The sequence below is a fragment of the Tachyglossus aculeatus genome, chromosome 14 (genome assembly GCF_015852505.1).
Source record: "Tachyglossus aculeatus isolate mTacAcu1 chromosome 14, mTacAcu1.pri, whole genome shotgun sequence".
NCBI lineage: Eukaryota > Metazoa > Chordata > Mammalia > Monotremata > Tachyglossidae > Tachyglossus > Tachyglossus aculeatus.
The window spans coordinates 57,494,917-57,521,634 of NC_052079.1; the positions used below are offsets into that span (position 1 = coordinate 57,494,917).

Genomic DNA, 26,718 nt, shown 5'->3' on the forward strand with positions numbered 1-26,718 from the left:
CTTACTATATGTACTAAGCACTGGGGGAGATGTAAGATAATCAGGTTCGACCCAATCCCTGTCCTACTCAGGGCTCAAGGTCTGAATCCCCATTTTCCAGATGAGGCCCAGAGAAGTGAAGTGACTTGCCCAAGGTCACCCAGCAGTCGAGTAGTGGAGCCGGAATTAGAATGCAGGAACTTCTGACTCCCAAGCCAATGCTCTATCCAGCTGTTTCTCATAAATGACTGATTGATTGATTGGGCAGGGGGTTCTTGGCGGGAAGACCCTCGCTGCTCCTCGCCACCCCAGGCCACAGTCCTCGGTTACAAACGGCTCTGTCTGCCCAGACTTCTATTGCAAGAATATCTGTATATATATATGTATATATGTTTGTACATATTTTTTTTACTCTATTTATTTATTTAATTTATTTGTACATATCTATTCTATTTATTTTATTTTGTTAGTATGTTTGGTTTTGTTCTCTGTCTCCCCCTTTTAGACTGTGAGCCCACTGTTGGGTAGGGACTGTCTCTATATGTTGCCAATTTGTACTTCCCAAGCGCTTAGTACAGTGCTCTGCACATAGTAAGCGCTCAATAAATACGATTGATGATGATGATGATGATGAGAGACCCCACTGCTCACCCACAAACCAATGCTGTCTACAAGAATCAGTGGCACAGTAATAATAATAATAATTGTATAATCAATCAATCATATTTATTGAGCGCTTACTGTGTGCAGAGCACTATTGATAATAATAATTATGGTATTTGTTCAGCGCTTACCATATGTCCAGCACTTTACCTAGCAATAGGGGACACACAAGATCATTAGGATGGGCACAGTCCCTGTCCCACAAGGGGCTCACAGTCTCAGGAGGAGAAGCGGTATTGAGTCCCCATTTTACAGATGAGGAAACAGGCACAGAGAAGTGAAGCGACTTGCCCCAGGTCACACAGCGGGCAAGTGGCAGAGCAGGGATTAGAACTCATATCCTCAAGGTCGTGGCACAGGTACCAGGGATCTTTCCCTTCAACGAATCTAGCTGAGTCACAACTCGAGGGAGAGGAGGGAACTCACTCCCTGTCCAAGCCCAAGTTATAACACGAGATAGTCATATTTTGAAACATTCTTGTTTTCTATGGCATTTCTTAAGCACTTACTCGCTTAAGCGCTTAGAGAAGCAGCGTGGCTCAGTGGAAGGAGCCCGGGCTTTGGAGTCAGAGGTCATGGGTTCAAATCCCGGCTCTGCCAATTGTCAGCTGTGTAACCTTGAGCAAGTCACTTAACTTCTCTGGGCCTCGGTTCCCTCATCTATAAAATGGGGATTAAGACTGGGAGCCCCCCGTGGGACAACCTGATCACCTTGTAACCTCCCCAGCGCTTAGAACAGTGCTTTGCACATAGTAAGCGCTTAATAAATGCCATCATTATTACTATTATTACTCTGGGTCAAGCACTGTACTAAGCATTGGGGGAGATACAAGATAATTAGGTTGGACACAGTCCCTGTCCCTCAAGGGGCTCCCATTCTAAGTAACCCGACTTTGAGCATTCTGTAAGATATCCGGCATGCCACTGCTCCGACATCCAGAAAGCAAAATCAGAAAAGTATGTGCACCTCTACGGGTTTATTGGACTCATTTTTCAGGACTTAGTTCCACAGTGCACTTCATCTATGCGCTTCATCTAGTAAGCGCTTAACAAATACCATCATTATTATTATTATGACAGCCAAGTAGTGATGATTAATCAAGGTTGCATAATCGCCAGTAAACAACACTGTGTTACAGGGTGCTGCCAGGAGAAAAATGGGGAACCCACGTGAAAAAAAATGTCCAGGGCTAAGGGCTTGGCCCATGTCCTGTTTGAAAAGCTTCCTGGTAACAATAATAATATTAATTGTGTTATTTGTTAAGCGCTTACTATGTGCCAGGCACATACTATGCGCTGAGGTAGATACGAGCAAATCGGGTTGGACCCAGCTCCTGCCCTACATGGGGCTCAAAGTCTTAATCCCCATTTGTCACATGAAAAAAAAAAAATGATGGCATTTGTTAAGCGCTTACTATGTGCAAAGCACTGTTCTAAGCACTGGGGAGGTTACAAGGTGATCAGGTTGTCCCACAGGGGGTTCACAGTCTTCATCCCCATTTTACAGATGAGGTAACTGGGGCACAGAGAAGTTAAGTGACCTGCCAAAGTCACACAGCTGACAGTTGGCAGAGCAGGGATTTGAACCCATGACCTCTGACTCCAAAGCCCGGGCTCTTTCCACTGAGCCACGCTGCTTCTCCATGAAGAAACTGAGGCCCACAGAAGCGAAGTGACTTGCCCACGGTCACGCAGCAGATGAGCTGTAACCAGTTTCCATTTCCGTGGCTCCCTGTACACCCTCATGGAGAGTCACCACCGTCGGGTAAGGAAGGGCGGCAGCTCGACAAATACTTCCCACGTGCCAAATAGTCCGGCTTTTCGCGTGAGCAGTCGTATGGCTAAGCGGTAAATGGGGGACGGCTGCCCGTGGCCTGATTGATTTAAGAGTCGCTTCGAGACGGGGGACTCATTCCTTCCTTCCTTCCTTCCGTTGGATATACAGCCCTTTGAAAACGCCCCCGGCACATGTCCCGTCCTGACGTTGTGTTGCAAAACACGTCCCCGAGGAGGCAAGAAGCCCTGGCCTCTGAGCTGGAGCTCTGGGTCACTCCTTGGGGCCACCCGGTACCCCTCGACCCACCCGGGGTCACTAAACAGTGGACCTTTGCAGCCCCGAAAACCCCGCTCCTCCAAGCAACGCCTCTACTGCCCGGATTTCAGTCATTCAGGAGGCTCCCGACTAACAGGAGGAGAGTAGGGGAGAGGAATCCCAATCCGGACAAAGGAAATTAACCGATTTTCAGGCTTCTCCAGGAAATGGGAACTAAAGGGATTCCCATTCGAGGCTTCGAGGAGGGACACCGCCCGGCAGTCTTAGCGACGGCTGTCTTGACGCTCTCAAGGAGCAAGGATGAGCGCTTCAAGCGCTTAGCACAGTGCTTTGAGCACGGTTAAGCACGCAATAAATGAAAGACAAGGCTAGGCCAAAATGTAGCCCTGGATATTAGTCGGAAGGACTATTTTCCATGATAGCGTGAGAAGCAGCGTGGGCTAGTGGAATGAGCCCAGGCCTGTGAGTCAGGAGGCTTGGGTCCTAATCCTGCCTCCACCATTTGTTTGCTGTGTGACCTTGGGCAAGTCACTTCACTTCTCTGGGTTTACTCACTTACCTCATCTGGAAAATGGGGATTAATCAATCAATCAATCATATTCATTGAGCGCTTACTGTGTGCAGAGCACTGTACTAAGCCCTTGGGAAGTACAAGTTGGCAACATATAGAGACAGTGGGCTCACGGTCTAGAAAGGGGAATTAAGGGGGATTAAGACCATGAGCCCCTTGCAGGACATGGACTGTACCCGATCTAATTAACTTGGCTCTACCTCAGCGCTTTGTACAATGCCTGGCTCACAGTAAGTGCTTACCAAATACTGTAAAAACAACCAACAAACTACCTCAGTCCTCAACACTGTGCTTAAGAACACAGGAAATGGGGAATAAGTACCAAGATTAAGAGATCAAAACTCCTCAAAAGAATGAAAAACACACAAGAGTGTGGGTGTAAAGCCTGATAAGACATCACGATTCCCAAGCGAAGACCAACAGTTTAGGAAAGGGAAAAATCGGGCTGTCCTTTATTTATTTAACTTTTTATGGTCTTTGTTAGGCACTTACTATGTGTCAAACTAATAATAATAATACTAATGATAGCATGTATTAAGCGCTTACTATGTGCAAAGCACTGTTCTAAGCACTGGGGAGGTTACAAGTTGTCCCACGGGGGGCTCACAGTCTTAATCCCCATTTTACACGAGGTAACTGAGGCACAGAGAAGTTGTGACTTGCCCAAAGTCACACACCTGGCAATTGGCAGAGCCAGAATTTGAACCCATGACCTCTGACTCCAAAGCCCGTGCTCTTTCCACTGAGCCACACTGCTTCTCAATGCTGTTCTAAATGCTGGGGAAGGGACAAGCTAATTAGGTTGGACACAGTCCCTGTCCCCTAAGGGGCTCACAGTCTAAGTAGGAGGGAGAACAGGTATCCCTATTTTACAGCTGAGGAAACTGAGCCCCAGAGAATAATAATAATAATTTGGTATTTGTTAAGGGCTTACTATGTGCAAAGCACTGTTCTAAGCACTGGGGAGGATCCAAGGTGATGAGGTTGTCCCATGTGGGGCTCACAATCTTAATCCCCATTTTCCAGATGGGGTAACTGAGGCCCAGAGAAGTGAAGTGACTTGCCCAATGTCACACAGCTGACGAGCGGCGGAGCCGGGATTTGAACCCATGACCCCGACTCCAAAGCCCGGGCTCTTTCCACTGAGCCACGCCGCTTCTCCTCTACCTGCTGGACCCAGGCTGGAGAGGAAAACACCTTTGGGAGTCCCTCCGGTCTTGTGCTGAGTGAGGTTGAGTTGAGGCCAGGACCACAACACATGTGTGTGTGTTTGTGTGTGCGCGCATGAGTATGTGTGTGTGTGGGGGGATGTTGGTCATCACCCCCATAACGCCCTCCCTCTCCCACCCCCCAATCACCCACTCCACGGAGTTGGCGCCTACGAGCTGGATCCTGTGTCAAAGAGCCGAAGGTTTATGTAAACAGAAATTACCCTCTGCGGCTCCTCTGCCCGGGGAACATATTTAAAGCGGGGAGCAGATGTCAACACGCCTTGGAGGAAGCGTGCCCAAACATGACTTCTTGCTGTAAGGCCGCTCTCGGAGACGAATCCGTTGCCGTCCTCTAGACCGTGGAGGCTCTTGGGCCGTGTGAAATGAAGCTCCCTGTTCTAAGCGATTTTGTCAGCTCCCCGTTCGAAACACAACCAAAGGGCCTGATGACTTTCAACGGGGAAGCCGGGTCAGGCCTTTTCTGCCTCGGCTGGTTTCATTAGAGGTTCGTGTCCGACTACTTGAAATGGAGTTGGCCAGATATCGGCCCCTCGCCCCACGACAAAAAGAGGATGATGCCAACGAGGGGGTGGCATTAGCACTGGCTTATGCTGGCACACTTATCTCTGGGCACAAATTCCCAGCACCATTTGGACTGTTAGAGGGAAAGATCTGGGCAGAAGACTTTTTCTAAAGGAAGTAACATCATATTGGGAGGGCACATTGGGCATCTTGGACATTTTGATGTTCTCTATTCTTTTTTAAATGGCATTTGTTAAGCGCTCGCTATGTGCCTGGTATTGTTCTGAGCGTTGGGGTAGATACAAGTAAAATCGGGATGGACACAGTCCACGTCTCACATGGGGCTCACCGTCTTATTCCCCATTTTACAGATGAGGTCACTGAGGCCCAGAGAAGTGAAGCAATTTGCCCAAGGTCATGCGGCTGACCAGCGATGGAACCGGGACTAGAACCCGGGGCAGTGCTCTATCCAGGAGGCCACACTGTTTTTTTTATTCCTGATCCTGTTCAAATTGAGGCTCAGGGCATAAGTCCTTGTTCAACAGGGATGGAGATTTAGGATCAAACCTTCAGCATCCTGTCTAGGCAAAGCAGTCCTGTGGGATTCAAGGGTGTTTCTTAAGACGCAGTACAGTGTAGTGGATAGAGCACCAGCCTGGGAATCAGAGGGTCATGGGTTCTAATTCCGGCTCCACCACTTGTCTACTGTGCGACCTTGGGCAAGTCACTTTGCTTTTCTGGGCCTCAGTTACCTCCTCTGTAAAATAGGGATTAAGACTGTGAGCCCCATGTGGGACAGGGACTGTATCCAACCTGATTTGCTTATATGCACCCCATTGTTTAGTACAGTGCCTGGCACAAAGTAAATGCTTAACAAATACCACAATTCTTAGGTTGTCAGAGAGTCTGACTTTCCACTCTCCTTCTACAAAGGGCCTCACATGGTTAGATTTTTACTTTTCATTGTTCTTGGGTCTCTGGAGCTTACTGTAGGTAGGTCAGTCAATCGAATTTACTGAGCACTTACTGTGTGCAGAGCACTGTATTAAGCACTTGCGAGAGGATAAAGTAACAGAGTTGGTAGACATATTCCTTGCCCACAACAAGCTTATAGTCTAGGTGAAGATGTATTAAGCCGTACAGTAGGCCCCATCATAAAAAATGCTTGTGACAAACACGGCCATCTCCCGTAGGAAACAGTAACGGCAGCAGGAGAGATTTAGAATACTTTCCATGCAGGCAAGAACAGCTCAATTCGGATGAAGTGATTTTCGGCCATTTCCCTGGGTGACTAAAGCTCAGTCTGTTCCGCTGAAAAACCCGGATGGCTCACCCGATCCTAGAATACCATCTCAATTATCCCAGCTATGGCCTTTTCCTTTCAGTCAGAACGGTCATATAAAGCGAGGACCTGAAGTGGTATTGAACCTTTCCAGCGCTTTCTGTTCAAGGTCTTTTATCCACAGGAAAAAAAAAATCATAACACGAAGAGTCTTATGGCCTTGGCATTTCTTTAACAAATGAGAATCAAAATGTTAGTAGATGTTACAAATCTACCAGATTTTATACTCTCAGGGTTAATGGGACGGAGCATGGCCTAATGGAAAGAGCACGGGCCTGCTAGTTGGAGGACCTGGGTTCTCAGCCCAGTTCTGCCACTCGTCTGTTGTGTGACCTTGGGCAAGTCACTTCACTTCTCTGGGCCTCAATGACCTCATCTGTAAAATAGGGGTTGAGACTGTGAGCCTCACGTGGGACAGGCACTGTGCCCCAATCTCATTCATTCATTCATTCAATCGTATTTATTGAGCGCTTAATGTGTGCAGAGCACTGTACTAAGTGCTTGGGAAGTACAAGTTGGCAACATATTCATTCATTCAATCGTATTTATTGAGCACTTACTGTGTGCAGAGCACTGTACTAGACACTTGGGAAGTACAAGTTGGCACCATACAGAGACAGTCCCTATCCAACAGCGGACCATCTAGAATGTTCTCATGACATCAAACGCCTGATCTCATGAGATCAAATCTCATGATCAAATGCCCCAGCGATTTGTACATTACCTGGCACACAATCAGCACTTAGATAACATAAGAAAGAAAACAGTGGCTTATAACAATAATAATAATAATAATGGCATTTGTTAAGCACTTACTATATGCCAAGCACAGTTCTAAGTGGCAGAGGGGCGCAGGGAGGGAGCATTTATCCCATTAGCCTCTTATTTTTACAAATCTGTCTAGGTGCCATTTTCAATACTTAACCCACCACAGCTATTTTCTGGAGTCAATAAAACTTGCAAAAATACACCGGCCTCAGGGCAAGGCCTGAGGGTCACCTCACACGGGGAGGGGGTGGCAAACGTTTCCAATCACCGGAGAAACCACTGGCCATCTCATTTCCATTCCTTGAAGTCTTCCCCTCCACTTTCCATTCCTGTCCCCAGCTTCCCTAAAGCCCTGTATCGCTTTGTGGGCCACCCGGGGCTTGTCAAGTGCTGCTCATCTTCACTCGACACAGCTCTTTCGCTGCTCTTTGCCCTCGACTTGCGACCGCAAAATGTCAATCTGTCTGAGTGACTCTGCCTGAGTGATTTGGGCAGGCGGGTTGGAGGAGCCCCTGAGGTGGGCTTGTGGGGGGTGGTTCCACTCCACTCCAAGCTCGGCTCCGGGTGGCCTGACAGTGTTCGGCAGGCTGCCACCCAACCCTCGCCCCTAGATGTTGGGTCAGATCCCGGGGGCCCGCGGGAGAGGACTACTGAGGTTCCCGGTTCCAGGCGGAGGTTCCCTCTAGAACAGGAAGCTCGTTATGGGCAGGGAACATGTCTGCTAATACTGTTGTATTGGACTCTCCCAAATGCTTCTACGGCGCTCTGCGCATAGTGAACGCTCAATAAATACGATCATCGACCGATTCCCCCGAGTCTAGGTCCGACCCTGGGGGGCCCAGGAGAGCCGGGGGATCTCTGGTCTTCCCCTGGAGCCTGCGGTGGGCCCTGCCTGGACCGAGCTTGGGCATGGGCCGCTCTGTTGACCCTCTCGCCTGGTGGTGTTGATGTGGGGGCGTCGGCAGAGCGGGTGCGGTTGGCTTCGCCGGGGCCGAATGCCACCTCCCGTTCTCACAGAGAGGTTTTCATTGTGGACTCGTTATTTGAGTTATCTTATCGTTAGTCATTTAATCACGAGACTGGTCTTAAACAGGGGTGACCCACCTGGCTCGACTAGTTTTTCGAACCAGGTCTCCCTCGGTACGGAGTAAGGAATTTATCCCGGTGAATCAGCGCTGGGCCTGCCCCTGCCTGCCCCTGCTGAAGGAAGGGGGTTGGCTTCCTGACCCAGGGAGGCAGAGCCAAGTCCTTCGGCCCTGCCATCGATCAATCAGATCGTATTTATTGAGTGCTTACTGTGTGCACAGCGCTGTGCTAAGCGCTGGGGAGAGTACACTATCATGATACGACAGACACATTCCCTGCCCACAACAAGCATCCAGTCTAGAGGAGCCCCTGAGCCACCCGAGAGACTTTCCAGAACCAGGTGTGTCTGAAGGGGAGGGATCAGGCCACTGGACGCCCCCCCAGATTACTGCTGAACCCCAGTGGTACCCACTTGATAAATCACCCCCTTGACTGGAAAGTCCATGTGGGCATCTACTGACTCTACTGTATTAGACTCTCCTGAGTGCTTAGTACAAAGTACTGCACCACAGGTAGCGCTCAATAAATACCATTCATTGATCAATTGACAGGAGATGGAATTTGCAGCCCTGAAGTTAGGGTGCAAGAAAGTAGTGGGGGGGGGGGGGGGGGGGGGGGTATTTGTTGACTGATTTGGGGGATGGGGAGGAAGAGGGCTGCAGGGCGGGGGCAGAAGCAAGAAGAGAGGGGGCTAAGCAGACAAGTAGAGAAAAAGAGTCAGTCGGTCGTAGTTATTGAGCGCTTACCGTCTGCAGAGCACTGTACTAAACACTTGGAAGAGGACCATATAATAGAACATCATCATCATCATCATCAATCGTATTTATTGAGAGCTTACTATGTGCACAGCACTGTACTAAGCACTTGGGAAGTACAAATTGGCAACATATAGAGACAGTCCCTACCCAACAGTGGGCTCACAGTCTAAAAGGGGGAGACAGAGAACAAAACCAAACATACTAACAAAATAAAATAAATAGAATAGATATGTACAGGTAAAATAAATAAATAAATAAATAGGGTAATAAATATGTACAAACATATATACATATATACAGGTGCTGTGGGGAAGGGAAGGAGGTAAGATGGGGGGGATGGAGAGGGGGGCGAGGGGGAGAGGAAGGAAGGGGACAGAACACAGACACATTCCCTGCCCACAATGACCTTACAGTCTAGGGGCACTGGGGAAATATGACAGGGATGGCTAGCGCCGGGGGCTTCGCTCTTCACTGCTGCTACATTTTTACTTGGCTCACACCACGGTTTCTTCCAGAATCAGGAGAACTAACGGGCTAGTCTGTCCACTTGACAAAAAGGAATGATCAAAGAAATTTGCTTTAGGATATGGCGGACCCTTCTCACTCAGTACCCGGCGACAATCTGGGGAAACCAACTGATGGGCCAGGCAAAGACAAGTGTCCGCCTCGCTTCCAACCCTGAAAAGGCAGTCACTGAAAAACCGCAAGAGCTAAATAACAACCGTGGTATTTGTTAAGCGCTTCTTATGTACCAGACACTGTACTAAGTGTTGACGTGGATATAAGCAAATAGGGTTGGACACAGTCCCTGTCCCACATGGGACTCACAGTCTCAATCCCCATTTTACAGATGAGAGAACTGAGGCCCAGAGAAGTGAAGTGACTTACCCAAAGTCACACAGCAGACAAGTGGCAGAGCCAGGATTAAAACCCATGACCGTTCAACTCCCAGACCCATGTTTTATCCACTACACCATGCTGCTTCTCCGAGGAAGACTAGACAAGATACCCAGTGAAACCAGCGCTTAGAAAAGTGCTTCAGCGCTTAGAACAGTGCTTTGCACGTAGTAAGTGCTTAATAAATGCCATCATTGTTATTATTATTAAACCAGGGTGGCAGTGTGATAATAATAATTGTGGTGTTTGTTAAGCACTTAATAAGTGCCAAGCACTATACTAAGAGCTGGGATAGATACAAGATCATTAGGTCCCACAATGGGGCTCACAGTCCAAGTCAAAGGGGGAACAGGTATTGAGTCCCCACTGTGTAGATGAGGGAACTGAGACTCAGAGAAGTGACTTGCCCAAGGTCCCACAGCACACAAGCGGCAGAGCCGGGGTTGGAAACCATGTCCTCTGACTCCCAACCCCAGGCTCTTTCCATTAGGCCACCGACACAACGTGATGGACTCTTAGGGTGTTGTTAATAGCTATTAACAGTTTGATCATCGATAACTTGTTAGCTGTCTATGGAGAGTTCCAGGAAAGGGATCTATTTCATGAGCAGGAAAAGGAAGCACACAGGATGGTGACCCCACGGTCTTTCACCAGGTGCCCGAGCCTTAGATTCCATTTCCACTCTGGCCACTGGACCCCACAGGGCAGGGCCGGAGGGCTCCAAAGTGCAGGTCCAGCTTCAAATGGTGGGTGAGGTGAACCGACGCCTTGGGGCATTGCGGGATCGTGGCCCCGCGGGACCTTCTGGTGAGGGTGGCCGCCCTCGTCGATGGCAGGCGGGGAGAGGGGGACTTAATGGATTCTTTCCAGGAATTCCGTCCCCCAGCACCAACGATGGAAGCTGGTAGGGACTGGCTTGGGGCAGAGGGTGTTTTGGAGGAGGGGCGGCGGGAGAAGAGTAGAGGAAGCAGAGGTGCAGGGACGGGCAGTGGACATCTGCTTCTTGTCCCTGGGAACGAGTGCCACTTGACCACTGCCTCTGCAGTGGACGTCACCCCGGTGGTGGGCCCGGGACAGGGGTGGTCCTGCCAAGCGCCCCCCTCCCTAGTGGCCCCCTAACTCCAAGTGGCTGAAGAAGTTCTCCTGGCTATTCCAAGCCTTCGGCCTCGCCCCCTGAGGCCCTCGTGAGATGTTCTGTTGGGTGTAAAGACAAGGGACCAGAGAGTAAGAGAACACAGGTCACCACCTCCTCTTCCTCTTTTTCCTCCTCCTTATCCTTCTTCTCGTCCTCCTCCTCCTCTCCCTTCTAATCATCCTCCCCCACGCAGAGCTCCCAGGCCCCTACAGTCCTGCAGAAGCGGTTCCTGGCGCCTTACCCCTTGGAATGCCACTTGGAATGCTCCCAGTTTTACCCTCACAATGCCCCTGTGAGATGCCCCATAGAGAGCGGCCCTGGCTACCCCACTGTGCCCCAGCCCAGCGGGTCGGGAAGGGCACGGGCATCGTTCATGTCCTGGCTCAGAGCTGCCGTGGCACCATAATCAGAGGTAGGAGTGTTTTCTGAGGGCATCGGTGTGCTCTCATTACGGGCCACCTTCAAACTGCACCACTGTACTGTACCTCAAAAAGGAAACAGGAGAGACTGTTTCTCATCAGAAAATACAGCTCCACTCTCCAAAAGGAGTGGAAAAAAAAGAGGACTGGATATTTTGGGAGAACAATAGGCCTTGGTAATATTTCTTGAGTCTTCCAATTCCTCTCCATCCCCACAGCCATCCTCTCACTTGGACGACTGCAGAAGCCTCCTTCTGGCCATCATCAATCGACGGTCTTGATTGAGCGCTTGCTCTGTGCAGAACCCAGTACTAAGTGCTGAGGACTGTCTTTCAGACTGTGAGCCCACTGTTGGGTAGGGACTGTCTCTATATGTTGCCAATTTGTACTTCCCAAGCGCTTAGTACAGTGCTCTGCACATAGTAAGCGCTCAATAAATACGATTGATTGATTGATTGATTGATTAGGAGAGTAACAGAGTGGAAGAAGTTGTGATCCCTGCCTTCGAGGAGCTGATAATCTAGCGGGGGGAAGATGGGCATGAAGTAAATTACAGGTAGGGGAGGTGACCAAATCTAAGGATACGGACATGAGCCCGGGGGCTGGGTGGCAGAGGGCACAGGGGTGAACTCCAGGCCTGGGCCTCCATTGTGTCCCATCTGCCTTCCTGTCAGCTTTCTGAGCCTACCAGTCCGTGGCTCAGAAGCCCAGTGGTTCCCGCCTGCCCCTAGGACTGAGCTGTCAATTTCACCCTTGACTTCACCCATTTTCTCGCGTTTCCCTCTCTGCCTCCAGATGGACTGTCCCATCCCACGCCTCCCAATTCGGGGCAGTCTTTTGTCATGCCACCAACCCTGCCTCCTCCTCCTCCCCGGGAGAGTGTCAGCTCCTGGAGGGCAGAGGACATCCTTCACGGAGCTGTTGTAACTCTGCCGGGAGCTTCATACGGGGCCTCTGACCCCATGATCCCACCGATCCTTTAAACTGCTCCTAGCACCGGGTCTCCTCCACAGAGCTTTCCCAGGTTGGTCCCATCTGCCTTTAGTCTCTGCCCTAAGCCCTCATAACCTGGGCACATTTCTTTAAAATCTTTGTTCCTCTGACTTGCAAAATAATTTTTTCACCCTGCTGAAAGCGGAGGGATGTCTCTGGCTATGAGTAGTCAAGAGCAAAGGAAAAGGTTGGGGTCTTCTCAGGAATCAGGAGTTGGCTGTAACTTAATGGAAAAGAAAAATCTATCTACCTGATATGGTAGGGCTAGCTAACCCTCAGCCCTCTCCCTCCAGGCTCTCATTCTCCAGTGACCAACGGTGACTAAAACTTGATGCTGGGACCTCGCAGAGGCAAGTTCTGAAGAGAAGCAGCATGGCCTAGTGGAAAAAGCTTGGGTCTGGGATTCGGAGGACCTGGATTCTAATTCTGGCTCTGCCAATTACTCTGCCAGTTGCTTGCTGTGTGACCTTGGGCATACCGCTTAATTTCTCTGTGCCTCAGTTTTCTCAAGTGTAAAATGGGGATTCGATATCTGTTCTCCCTCCTACTTAAGGCTGTGAACCCCATACAGGGCAGGGACTGCGTCCCACCTAATTGATTTCTACCTGCCCCAGTTCTTAGAACACCGTTTGACGCATACAAGCGCTTAACAAGTACCGTAAAATAAACAAACTTTATCCTCCAGCAGGAAAGCTCTTTGACCAGAGGCTTTGCTGATTCCCCGCATTGACAAGGAAGCGCTGAAGCATTCAATAAAAAGGATCGATTTCTTTGCCCTTAGTCAAACCATGTCACCTCGGGGCTGGAGGCCAGCTACGAGTGGGGAGTGATGGAGGCCAGGAAGCTTTGGGGCGTCTTGTTGGATGCCAGGCTCCCTTAGTGGATGGGGACCTGGGAGGAGGTTGGAAAAAAGCGGGGTGATTGGGGGCACACCGGGGATGCTCCAGGTTTGGGGTGGCCGCTGGAATTCACACGGCATCAAGCATGCTGGAGCGTTGCCCTAGGATGGTGATAGCCCCAACTACCTGAATCTAGCCCTGGAGTCGCTCTTTCTGAGCTCCGTGATTCTAATGGGCAATAGCTCATTATTACTTCTTGTGGACTTCTTCACTAACTGGATGCTTTACACGTCTCCGCACACACACAAAATAATAACAACTGTGGCATTTGTCAAGCACTTACTATGTGCCAGGCACTCTACTAAGCATTGGGGTGGATACAAGCAAATTGGACTGGACACAGTCCCTGTCCCATATGGAGCTCGCAGTCTCAATCCCCACTTTCCAGATGAGGTAACTGAGGCCCAGAAAATCAATCATATTTATTGAGCGCTTACTGTGTGCAGAGCACTGTACTAAGCGCTTGGGAAGTACAAATTGGCAACATACAGAGACAGTCCCTACACAACAGTGGGCTCACAGTCTAAAAAGTGAAGTCACTTGCCCAAGGTCACACAGCAGACAAGTGGAGGAGCCGAAAATAGAACCCAGGACCTCCTGATTCCCAGGCCCGTGTTCCATCCACTACACCATGCTGCTTATTATGCATGCACATGAATGCACACACACACAATTCACCCACAAAAGAGCACTTAGTACGATGTTATGCACATTATTGAGCAAGTGCCCAATAAATACCGTCGAGAAATGAGAGAAAAACCTTCCCGGTTTAGTGTGATGTTGGCGGGTCTCGTGTCTAACAATGCAGGCGAGCATCTTGGGCTGCCGGTGGCCCTGGGGATGGCCGGGAGAAAGATTTCGGTGTGGCGATGGCAGCACACGAAAGGTGGCCCAGCATCTTGTGCATCTGGTTGGGAAGCCTGGACACCGCCCACCCCTTGAAGAGTTTCTGTCGGGCCCAGGGCTGGGCCGGGCCGCACAGCGGTGCCCAGAAGCAGTGTGGCTTAGTGGAAAATGCACGGGCAATGGGTTCTAATCCCGGCCCCGCCACTTGTCCGCTGTGTGACTTTGGGCAAGCCACTTAACTTCTCTGTGCCTCAGTTACCTCATCTGTAAAATGGTGGTTAAGACCGTAAACCCCACATGAGACAACCTGATTGCCTTGTATCTAACCCAGCGCTTAGAACAGTGCTTGGCATATAATAAGCACTTAAGAGATACCAGCATTATTATTATTATTGCTCTGGCAGAAGTATGCCTGGTAACTGATTCCGAGCAGCCCTGGGTTCTAATCCTGGCTCTGCCACGTGTCTGCTGTGTGATCTTGCTGTGTGACTTCTCTGTGCCTCAGTTGCCTCATCTGGAAAATGGGGATTGAGCCCGGGAGCCCCTTGTGGGACAGGGACTGTGTCCAACCCGATTATCTTGTACCTACCCCAGTGTTTAGTACAGTGCCCGGTACAGAGTAAGTGCTCACCAAATACCACAGTGCTTATTATTACTGTTGAACACAAGCTATTCACCCCGGGGCTCAGGCTGAAGGTTCTGGAAAGACTTCAGTTCTGCTCAGCTAGATGGGTCAAGTGGAATTTGGTGTGAATTCTTCAAACCCGCCAAAATCGTGATTTCTGCAGAGCTGGGAAGAGGGCTGGCCACCTTCGTGCGTGGGCTCGCTGCCTTACATCCCTGCTCCCGGCCCCGCTTCTCCCCAGAGGAGAGACACCTTGAAAGAATGGGCACGCTGCGATATGGAGAAATGGCAAATGAATTTGCTCGATCCCCTGACAGTTTCAATTTCTCAAGGCAGGACCAGCGGGGGCATAATGAACGATCGATCGATTAATCAATCGTATTTATTGAGCGCTTTCTTTGTGCAGAGCACTGTACTAAGCACTTGGGGGAGTCCAATATAACAACATGACAGACACATTCCTTGCCCACAAGGGTGGGATCACCATTTCCTCCGTCTATTAAAAACACATGACATTTAGGGAGGTGGGGGGGGGAGAATTTTGGAATTCGTAACAGAAGCATGGTGTTCCTTTAATTATGATTTTCTTTTTTACATTCCTTGAGGCACTGTTGTAATTCTTCAGGATTCTTGCCACTGAACCTCTAATCTCAGGCTCCACTAAGGGATAAACGATTATTGGCTGTCCTTGATGAAAGTGGTTAAATATTCACTCGCTGTTTAGGACTTCTGATCAAAGGCACACAGCTAGGAAAGGTCTGAGGAGAGATAATGAAGAACCACCTCCAGGTTTCTGTTTGAGGTTTAAAAGAACTCAAAACACAACAAAACAAAAAACTACCCAGAGATCCACAGAACTGCTGAAGTTCTTCTTTGTGCTCTGACCTCCCTGGAGAACATACTCTGAACAGCTGGACCGCTTTGGAAGGGCAGGAAAGAAAAGCACGTTGAAAAGGGAAATCTTGCAAACTCCGAAATGATTGTTGCCTCCTCTGGCCCTTGTGGGGGAGGAGGAAGGTGGTCTTCAGATCATCGCTAAAACCACCCCTGCATCTCCCACCGTGCTTGGCCAGGTGTTGCCATCTTTCTTTCTGGCTTCACTTACCTCTATTTTCTGGCTCTGGTCATTAATTCTGCCCCCAACCCCTTTCTCTTCGAGTCACTGCCCAGAAGCAGAGCGGCCTAGCGGAAGGAGCCCGGACCTGGGCGTCAGAGGACCTGGGTTCTAATCCCGGCTCTGCCAATCGCTTGCTGGGTGACCTTGGGCAAGTCACACTGTTTCTCTGTATCTCAGTTTCCTCAACTGTAAAATGGGGATTAAGTCCTAATCCCTCCTACTTGAGACTGTGAGCCTCCGTGTGGGAGAGGGACTTACCCAACCTGATTAACTGGAATTCAACATTTAAAACAGTGCTTGACACACAGTAAATGCTTAAAAAATATCATAATGATAACTTCTGGCAGGCATCCCTCTAGGCTCTAAGTTCGTTTTGGGCAGGGAGCTTGACTCCCAACTCTGTAATACTGTACTCCGCCAAGTGCTTAGCACAGTGCTCTGCATACAGTAGGTGCTCAATAAATACGAATGATCAACTGACTGATTGATCGTGATGTACCCTCCCTCCTCTTGCCTCTCTCTAAATGCCAGGCTTGAGTTTGGCCCTGGATTCCTTCATGACTGCTTCCCTTGCTCTGTTTCGGCTCTGGACAAACACCCTAGGGTGTGAGGCCCCTCTGCCCGCCACACCAACCCCCCGATTCTCTGGCCATCTTCTGCCGCACTCAAACTTTAAGGCGGGTATTCTTGTCTGTCCCCACCTCTCCTCCCTGGGAAGGCTGCGTTTCCAATTCCAAACGGCCGCTTGTCACCTCAGGGTCGCCTCTCCTTCCCTCCCAGTCTCCCTTCCCGAGAGGTCTGAGACCTTCCAGAGCAGACCCTCCCGGCCTCCCTTTCCAAACCTTGTCTTCTCTGCGGAGGCCCCGGGGTTTCATCCCCGGCGTTCCCCTCCCACCGCACCCGTCCGCGGCCTCCACCCTGGGCTCGCTGAAGACGGTGCTCGCTGAAGACTGCTCACCAGGTGAGAACTGAGGAGGGAACTGACCACTGCTCCTGCGCAAGACTCTACATGGCAAGGTCTCATTTAGACGAAGAGAAAGCTCGTTCTGTCCTCTTTTTCCTCCGTCCTCCCCGCCCCCTCGGCTGCCCCCAAATGGAATGCCTCTTCTTCACGTAAGGCACTTTGATTTCCTAATTTCAGATTAGTGGAAGAGCTCTCTGTTGAAAGACCTTGTCCTTCACAGGAGACGTTATGCCAAAGTCCCTTCTGCCTATTTCCAGGGGTAAGATTTCAAGCGAATCAGGCACGGCCCTGCTACTCTAGCCAAAATCCCTTCTCCCAATAAACAGATTCTAATGTCCAAGGCTGTTTCGATCACACAAAAAGACTGCCCTGTTTGCTCCCACCAAGGCTCCTGGGGAATTTCAACCATTACCTGAGAGAATCTGGACAAACTTAGGGAAAGAGTCGATCAAAGATCCAATTTCGCCACGTCCTTTTCCCTCGTCGGCCCACTACCCGGGTTGATCCCACTACCAAAGGCAGTACATCCAAGTCACCTTCACGAAGCAACAATATTTCCCCCGTACGGGGGGAGAAACTGAGGCTTCAGGAAGTTAGTTCCATGCCGTAGAGTTTAGGGACGGGACCCAAATCCCAAGCTGGCACACCCACCTCCTTGACCGCTTGAGTGGGCGATCTCTTCACTGGATCCACCTGGGCCCCCAACCCAAATAGGGGTCGAGATATGAAGCAGGACTTTTAAAATCCAAAATGGAACCAGACGCCGGGATTGATACCCTGGATGGTGGCTTCTGTTTCTTCCCTGGAGAAAAGGGGCTTGTGGGAGTTCTTGGGAGACTGCCTTAAAGGATGGGAAGTATTAAATGTCACTTTCCATTCGTAAGAGGAAAAAAAGAGAGAGGGCTCAAAAGCAGCCTCGTGGAAAAAGCACGGGACTGGGAGACAGAGGGCTTGGATCTAATCCCTGCTCCCCACTTGCCTGCTGTGTGACCTCTGCCAAGTCGCTTCACTTTTCTGTGCTTCCACTTCATTCATTCAGTCGTATTTATTGAGCGCCGTGTGCAGAGCACTGTACTAAGCGCTTGGGAAGTACAAGTTCCTCAACTGAAAACGGGGATTCAATACCAGTTGTCCCTCTTACTTACACTCGGAGCCCCATGAGGGACGGGGACTGTGTCCAATCTGATTAACTGGTATCTACCCCAGCAATTAGAACAGTGCCTGACACACAGTAAACGTTTAACCAACACCATAACAATGAGAATAATAATAATAACCACATGCTGGAGAATACACAGATACAACTTGGGAGGCAGTTCAGAGAAAACACTTAGTCACTTCAAGTGACAAAGATCAACTGTTGTCTGAGTTGTCACCAAATGGTGTCACTTGGAGAATTCCTCACAAACCCTTCGGAGGAAGTAAGACCTCTGCGTGCGTAAGGTGCTTAGGCATACGCAGGCATGCACGCACACACACACACGTGCATACACACACATACCACACAAAAAACAGATCTACAGAGTTCCCTACCAGGCCAAGGAGGAGTTCTAATCATAGTCCGATCTCTCCTCCGAATAAGTGATATCCCTCCCATCTTGGCAAACTTGTCACTCCCAAGTGATTATCTCAAAACTTCAGGCTTATTCGGTTACAAACGGTTGCGAGAAGCTTGGCCCCTGACTCGGTGTTAGGAATGAAAGCTCACTTCCAAGTTCATGTGAACAAGCCCTCTCACGTGCTTAATATTTCCAGCATGCTTGGATCTTCTTTAATTTGGAGACGGCGAATCAAGTCTAAGCTCACTTTGCCATTGTTTGTGCCCTTAATTGGGGTCTGAGTGTCATTTCCCTTGAGCTTTACTTCCGACCTGGGTGCGGGAAAAGCCATTACGCTGGAATGGGGTTTCTTCCCATGCTTTAAACGGCACTGGAAAAGCTTTGGAAGACTTGCAAATTCATAAGTTTCACAAGTATTACACCTCTTTGCTTTCAACATCTATTTGATTTTGTAAGACATGGAGTGCTACTAGCTGAGTGGGAAAAAAAAATCTCCCAGCAACATTTAAGAGAAAGGTTTGTATGAAGAATTATTATAGAAAAGCAGTAATGCTTGAACATTGGCATGAAAAGAGACTTAACAGAAACTGCAGGGACTGTTGGTTTCCACATTATATGAGCAAGGTGAAATTACTTTTTTTTATTAGCAAAGCGGAAACACGGATCTAACCTAAGCTCATTGTGGACAGGGAACATTTTTACCCACTCTGTTATATCGTCCTCTCCCAAGCGCTTAGTACAGTGCTCGGCACACAGTCAGTGCTCAATAAATACCACTGCTTGATTGTTCAATCTAATCAGAGCTGTGCGGAAGGACAGGAGATCTTTTTTCCCCTGCAATCTCCTTTTAAGATTACAAATCCGCTGTCTCATCTGTTCGTTTTTCTAATATTTCTCTGATGAAGCAGATTCCTGGCTCCAATTACAAAAATTCTCCTATAATAATGGTATTTGTTAAGCGCTTACTATGTGCAAAGCACTGTTCTAAGCGCGGGGATAGATACAAGGTTATCAAGTTGTCCCACGTGGGGCTCACAGTCTTAGACCCCATTTTACAGATGAGGTAACTGAGGCACAGAGAAGTTAAGTGACTTGCCCAAAGTCACACAGCTGACAAGTGATGGAGTCGGAATTCGAACCCATGACCTCTGACTCCAAAGTCCGGGCTCCTTCCACTAAGCCACGCTGCTTCTCCTAACAGGGTTGACCCAGGGGTGAATAACATACACTAATTCTTTCCGGCCATTGGGTGATCATTTAGAGTAGCCAGGTTCTCTGCAGCTTTAGAAAATGAATTCACCTCCAAAAGATGAGTGATTTACAATGCTGCATGGATCCAACCCTCCTTCCCAGGGGTTCAAAGGGCCTCAGCACCTATCTCCCTCCTGGGTGCGAAGATTGAGTGAAGAAATCTCCTCCTCATTTGGTTCGTGCAGGAGTCCCGAGCCAACTAGGTGGCTACCCTCGATTTCTCATTATTTCTTAACAGCCTAAACCCGGCTTCACCCTCAAGCCTGAAATTAAACCCTGCCCTACTCTTGGCTCATTTGTTCCCTATTTCACCCTACCATCTCATCCAAGGAAGGAGTTTTCTGAGTGGAGGTGGCCAGCGGTTCCCTCGAAAACGACTGGAGAATTCCATTGGGGATTTGTTTTTAACCTTTTCGAATAGATATTGGCATGTGAGAAGGGCTCGGACTTTATACTCCCCAGAACTTAGTACAGTGCCTGGCACGTAGTAAGCGCTGAATAAACACCACTTAAAAAAACCACCCTTTTTTGTTAGATTTTTTAGGGGAAAACATCTATCTTCTCCTCTCTGCTCAATTAATTCTTCCTTTGAAATGTTAGCAAATTCAAGCAGATCCCCTGTATCTTTGGGGAACATGAAACTGACTTTTTCTGAGTTGTCTGGGAAGGTCTGACGTAAACCTGTGTCATTACGATTAGCCTCTGGGAAACAACATTCATTAATTCAATCGCATTTATTCAGCGTTTACTGTGTACAGGGCACTGTACTAAGCGCTTGGAAAGTACAATTCAGCAACAAAGAGAGGCAATTCCTGCCCACAACAGGCTTTAATGGAACTTGGGCTACCTCAAGGACATCAGTCCTCAGGCCAGATAGACGCCTCCAGTTTTGAATCTTCCCCCAAATGGTCCCTTATCAATTCAGCAATCAGTCAATCCATCAGTGATATTTACTGAGCGCTATGTGCTGAGCACCACATTAGGCACTTGGAAGAGTCCAATACCAGAGTAGGTACAGATAATCTCTGCCCACAAGGGCCTTGTCCTTTTGTAATTCAAGAGGCCTGGAGTGTATACCGTTATTATTATTATGCATAGGTTAAAATATACTCAAGTTTCCATATAAAATGCTTTGGATTAAATTACCTGAAAACACACTGACCCAACAAGACAAGCACCACAAACCAAGGTTAAGGCTAATCCCAAATTCCCAGAGAAAGGCGAGCAAATCTTAGAACCATTTCAGATTTCAAATTGCCTTCTGTCTGCGACACCGTAAGTATTCCCCAAGAAATTACAATGAACAAAATAGAGGGTGATCGTGGCTCAAAACGGCCTAGACCCGAAACTAAGGATCAGTCTCTGTACACCGTCAGGCTCTGTCCCCAAACCCATTCATCAATCAGCTCCGTAATTACCTGGGAACACGACTCCTTGGCTCTGGACTCCTGCTTCAAACTGTTTGTTCCCAGGGCGTCCAAGAACCTTTAACTTGGGTCTTGGCAGTACGGTACAGGAGGAAAAGATTGCGCTACATTCTCTGGAATACCCCCAACCCTGACACCACCCTGAAGGGCAAAAGTCACCTCGACCTCCTTCCACTGATCACGACGACGGCACCTTGGAGTTCCAACCGGCCTCTTCAACTCATTCGGTTGGAATCTCCAGGATGCACACCTTCCCAACAGCTCCAGGGAGTGGATTTCCTGGTTTGCCAACTACAACTTGGACCAGGGGTCAGCAAACTTTTTCTTCCCTTTACCAAACAAAATTACCAGTCAGATGCTCTTTTGCCTCTGCTGATTTGTTCTCTTTTTGACTTATCTGTTTGCTTTTGCCTGTTTGATGTCTTATCAGGATACCTCTCTGCCTCCAGCTGCTGGATTTGTTAATTACATATTGGATCACCCCCTAATCAGCCTGGGTTTTTTCCCCTCCTCACTGGGCGGAGAACAGGGTCTTCCTTGAGCACCAGACTGCTCTCTTCCTCCCCTTCTAATCAATCAAGGAATCAGATTTATCAGCATTTATTGTGTGCACAGCACTGGATTAAACGATTGGGAGAGTACAATGTAACAGAGTGTGTAGACACCTCCCTGCCTACAAGTAGTCTCCTTTGCTAGCCGCAGCTCAGAGCCTGGAGGGTCAAAGCAGAGGTTCTTTCTGAGCTCCACCACATAAGCAGAAGCAGCGTGGCTCAGTGGAAACAGCACGGGCTTCGGAGTCAGAGGTCATGGGTTCAAATCCCTGCTCCGTCACTTGTCAGCTGTGTGAATCTGGGCAAGTCACTTCACTTCTCTGTGCCTCAGTTACCTCATCTGTAAAATGGGGATTAAGACTGAGCCCCACGTGGGACAATCCTGATTTCCTTGTATCCTCCCCAGCGCTTAGAACAGTGCTTGGCACATAGTAAGCGCTTAACAAATACCATTAATTAATAAACCCATACCCTCTAATCACACTGCACTGGGCATTGGGTAAAATGAGAAAACGGAGGACCACAGGTGACCGGGAGATGACTCTGACTTCACAATTCCACCAGCTAGACTCCCCTGCCTTTACACAAGCACCGACTGTGGCTCCATCGTGGCCAAGAATGAAATGATTTTATACATAGAGCAATTTTACTGGCAGAGTCGGCCCTTCAGAACCACAGAAACATGTAACAGGGTAATACATCGCAACATCCAAATCAGAACCAGGATCATTCTCAGATCTGAGAGGGCAAATAAAGGGGTACATATACCTATCTAGAGGAGGAAAAAACAACCCCAGGAGGGCAGTTACAGGCCCCCTCAAATTCTAGGCGAAAATACAAGCCGAATCGGTCCGTCCTGTCCTTGGGAGTCTCGTGACCCTTTAATCTCAGAGGGACAGATGGAAAATCAGGCATCAGTTAGCAAAATATTTGTGAGCTAGCTACACCAGGGCTTGATTCTCATGTGGTGTTAAGTGTGCTGCCCCTTCGCAGCTGCCAACTCGACTATCAGAGAGCCGTCAACCTGATAACTGTATGCATCGCCTAGAGACAACACCCAGCGAAAACAAAATGTAACGATTCTTCTGCCTCTTCTCCAAGGAGTGCGAACATCCTCAAATAAAAATTTAAAAGTTGTTCCCGGAGGAGCCCTGACACCTAGGCAGATATTCCCGCACGGTGATTCCTCCCGCAACCCCCTACAATTATCCTGTCTCTTCATGCTTCCCTGTGCTGTGCTGATAAAATCCCAATTTCACTTCTAAGCCCCATGGCATCCCCAGGACACAGGAGAGCTCCTACAACCAAATTTACAGGGTGACCTCTGAATCGGGGTGGGGGGGGTGAACCCCAGGGAAGGTGGAGGGGTGGGGGAAGTTCTGGGATAATAATAATAATGGCATTTATTAAGCACTTACTATGTGCAAAGCACTGTTCTAAGTGTTGGGGAGGTTACAAGGTGATCAGGTTGTCCCACGGTGGGGGCTCACAATCTTAATCCCCATTTTACAGATGACGTAACTGAGGCACAGAGAAGTTAAGGGACTTGCCCGAAGTCACACACTTGACAATTGGCGGAGCTGGGATTTGAACCCATGACCTCTGACTCCAAAGCCCGGGCTCTTTCCACTGAGCCACGCTGCTTCTCTAAGGATGAGGAAGGGGATGAGGAAGGGGAATCCGAAGCGGGGACCACATTGACTCCTCCACTTCCCAGATCCGGGGGATGGAGGGGGAAGGAGGGGGAAGGAGTATTTTATCACTCCGGCCATTTCGGGGGAGGGGAAACCCCAACTTTTCTTTTCCGACTTTTTCCGTCTCCTACCCAGGGTGGGGCAGGAGGCTTCTTGGGACCAACTTTCAGCCAGTGCTTAGTACAGTGCCTGGCACAAATACCAGAATAATAAAAAAAACTCAATCCCACCCAAGCCTCGAGTGGGGTCGGGGGGGAAGGGTAAGGGTGCAGGGTCGATGGAGAGGAGGAAGCACGGTGCCCTAGTGGGTAGACCCCGGGCCTGGGAGTCAGAAGACCTGGGTTCTAATCCTGCCTTCTTCCACTTATCTCCTGTGCGACCTTGGACAAGTCACTTCACTGGGCCTCAGTTCACTCCTCTGTAAAATGGGGATGAAGGCCATGAGCGCCATGTGTGTACAACTCGATTAGCTCGTATCTACCCCACGGCTTAGTACAGTCCCTGGCACATAGTAAGCACTTAACAAATGTCATTAAAAAAAAAAAAAAAGAGAGAGGGGGGCCGATCCTTTGAGAGCCGGGGCTTGCCCGGTAATAATAATAATAACAGTGGTATTTATTAAGCGCTTACTATGTGCCAAGCACTGTTCTCAGTGCTGGGGGAGATACAAGGTTAGTTGTCCCACGTGGGGCTCACAGTCTTCATCCCCATTTTACAGATGAGGTACAGATTTATTACTCTATTTATTTCACTTGTACATATTTACTATTCTATTTATTTTGTTAATGATGTGCATATAGCTTTAATTCTATTTGTTCTGACGATTTTGACACCTGTCTACATGTTTTGTTGTCTGTTTCCCCCATCTAGACTGTGAGCCGGTTGTTGGGTAAGGACTGCCTCTATATGTTGCTGACTTGTACTTCCTAAGCGCTTAGTACAGGGCTCTGCATGCAGTAAGTGCTCAATAAATACGATTGAATGAATGAATGAGGTAACTGAGGCACAGAGAAGTGAAGCGGCTTCCCCAAGGTCACCCAGCAGACAAGTGGCGGAGCGGGATTATAACTCAGGACCGCTGACTCCCAAGCCTGGGCTCTTGCCACTAAAGCCACACTGCTTCTCTAGGTGGCAGGTTGGGGGGCGGGTCTGACCTTGCAAGGGATCCCCCCAAAATCCCCCCAAAAGGAATTTCAGAGAAGCAGCGTTACTCAGTGGAAAGAGCCTGGGCTTGGGAGTCAGAAGTCATGGGTTCTAATCCTGACTCCGCCAATTGTCAGCTGTGTGGGCAAGTCACTTCTCTGTGCCTCAGTGACCTCATCTGTAAAATGGGGATGAAGACCGTGAGCCCCCCGTGGGACAACCTGATTACCTTTTGTCTACCCCAGCACGTAGAGCAGTGCTTGGCACATAGTAAGTGCTTAACAAATGCCATTATTATTATTATTATTATTTCATCTTCCATAATGGGGAGACCTCAAGCCCCCCTGAGGGGCCGCAACTGAGGGTTCCAACGGCACCCTCAGGATCGGCCGCGCATGCTCCCCGGGATGGACAGACGGACGGACACGCACATATGTGCGTATATATATGTGTGTATATATGTACACGTATATATGTATATTCATTCAATCGTACTTATTGTGCTTTTACTGTGTTCAGAGCACTGTACTAAGCGCTTGGGAAGTACAAGTCAGCAACATATAGAGACGGTCCCTCCCCAACAACGGGGTCCCAGTCTAGAAGGGGGAGACAGACAACAAAATAAAACATGCGGACAGGTGTCAAAGTCACCAGAACAAACAGAATTAAAGCTGGGGGCACATCATTAACAAAATAAATAGTAAATACGTACAAGTAAAATAAATAGAGTAATAAATACATACAAACATGCATACATATATCCAGGTGCTGTGGGGAGGGGAAGGAGGTAAGGTGTGGGGGGGATGAAGAGGGGGAGGAGGGGGCTCAGTCTGGAAGTCCTCCTTATTTTAAATAAAATAAATAAATAGAGTGGGATGTGGGATTAGAATCCACATCCTCCGCCCCCCAAGCCCGGGCTCTTGCAATTAGGCGATGCTGCTTCTGAAGGGACCCCAGGGCCACAAGGCGGGGGGGCCTGGACCCTTGAGGTGGAGGGGGAACAGGTAAAGACGACACACCCCACAGGCCCCTCTGCTTCTCATTTATTGGTGGGGAGCAAGGGGTTACCCGCGGTGAGCACCCCTCTCATTCATTCATTCATTCATTCATTCAATCGTATTTATTGAGCGCTTAGTGTGTGCAGAGCACTGGACTAAGCGCTTGGGAAGGACAAGCTGAGGAGGCGGGCAAACACCTCTCCCCTCCTCAGGGAGGGCGGAGGAAGGATGCAAGTTTAGGGGTGGGTGAACGCCCCCCATTCCAGCCTACTTATTGCCACCCACCCCTTGTTAATACGTTTTGTTTTGTTGTCTGTCTCCCCCTTCTAGACTGTTGGGTAGGGACCGTCTCTATATGTTGCCAACTTGGACTTCCCAAGCGCTCAGTACAGCGCTCTGCACACAGTAAGCGCTCAATCAATACGATTGATTGATTGATTCCAGACCTGCCCAAGGTCACACGGCAGACATGTGGCGGAGCCGTGGCACACTACACTGTGAGCCCGCTGTTGGGTAGGGACCGTCTCTCTATGTTGCCAACTTGGACTTCCCAAGCGCTCTGCACACAGTAATCGCTCAATCAATACGACTGATTGATTGATTGATTCCAGGCATGCCCAAGGTCACACGGCAGACACGTGGCAGGGCTTCCCACAGACGCCGTGGCACACTAGACTGTGAGCCCGCCGTTGGGTAGGGACCGTCTCTCTATGTTGCCAACTTGGACTTCCCAAGCGCTCAGTACAGCGCTCCGCACACAGTAAGCGCTCAATCAAAACGACTGAATGAATGAATAGTAAGCGCTTCCAACAAATGCCGTGGTTCCTATTAAAGAGCCCGGGCTTTGGAGTCAGAGGTCATGGGTTCGAATCCCAGCTCTGCCAATTGTCAGCTGTGTGACTTTGGGAAAGTCACTTCGCTTCTCCTTCCCTTCCCCACAGCACCTGTATATATGTTTGTACATATTTATTACTCTATTTTACTTGTACATATCTATTCTATTTATTTTATTCCCAAGCGCTTAGTACAGTGCTCTGCACACAGTAAGCGCTCAATAAATACGATTGATTGATTGATTCTCCGGGCCTCAGTGACCTCATCTGTAAAATGGGGATGAAGACTGTGAGCTCCAAGTGGGACAGCCGGATCACCTTGTATCCTCCCCGGCGCTTAGAGCAGTGCTTTGCACATAGTAAGTGCTTAACAAATGTCATTATTGGAGAAGCAGCGTGGCTCAGTGGGAAAGA

At 49.1% G+C, this 26,718-nt stretch overlaps 1 protein-coding gene across 3 annotated transcripts in view; it reads right to left on the reverse strand.

Annotated features, from left to right (window-relative positions):
* PPARA (peroxisome proliferator activated receptor alpha) overlaps window positions 1-26,718 on the reverse strand; it is an 83,792-nt gene that overhangs the window by 55,519 nt on the left and 1,555 nt on the right. The window contains exon 1 of one of the 3 annotated variants that reach the window (XM_038756123.1): window positions 21,245-21,293. The exons of 1 other annotated variant lie outside the window; for it this stretch is intronic. The gene's annotated coding sequence lies outside the window, so the exon portion shown is untranslated. Of the gene's footprint in view, window positions 1-21,076; window positions 21,294-26,718 lie in introns of those variants that run through there. One more of the 3 variants, XM_038756121.1, reaches the window with a different exon arrangement.